This window comes from Haliaeetus leucocephalus, unplaced genomic scaffold (genome assembly GCF_000737465.1).
Source record: "Haliaeetus leucocephalus isolate CR32 unplaced genomic scaffold, Haliaeetus_leucocephalus-4.0 Scaffold880, whole genome shotgun sequence".
In the NCBI taxonomy this organism is placed as follows: domain Eukaryota; kingdom Metazoa; phylum Chordata; class Aves; order Accipitriformes; family Accipitridae; genus Haliaeetus; species Haliaeetus leucocephalus.
This window is the reverse complement of record NW_010973316.1, coordinates 2441134-2441392: the sequence shown is the minus strand read 5'-3', so window position 1 is coordinate 2441392 and position 259 is coordinate 2441134.

Below are 259 nucleotides of genomic sequence, written 5' to 3'. Positions count from 1 at the left end.
GTCGCGTCCCAAAGTTGGAGCGACTCAGGTTCGTGGATTTCCTTTGTCAGAATTAAGGTGAAACGACACCAGGGGAGTTCAAACAACAATCAACATTTATTCAACCTAGCTAACCTTGCCCAAGTACAAGTGAACTTATCAATATGAACCTTGCAACATGTCATTAAGCTGCTGTTTGAGAAGAGGAGGGAAGTATAGAAAAAGAAATGGAAGAAGAAACATGAAATGTATCAGAAGGAGAGCACTCCCGTTGAGTCAC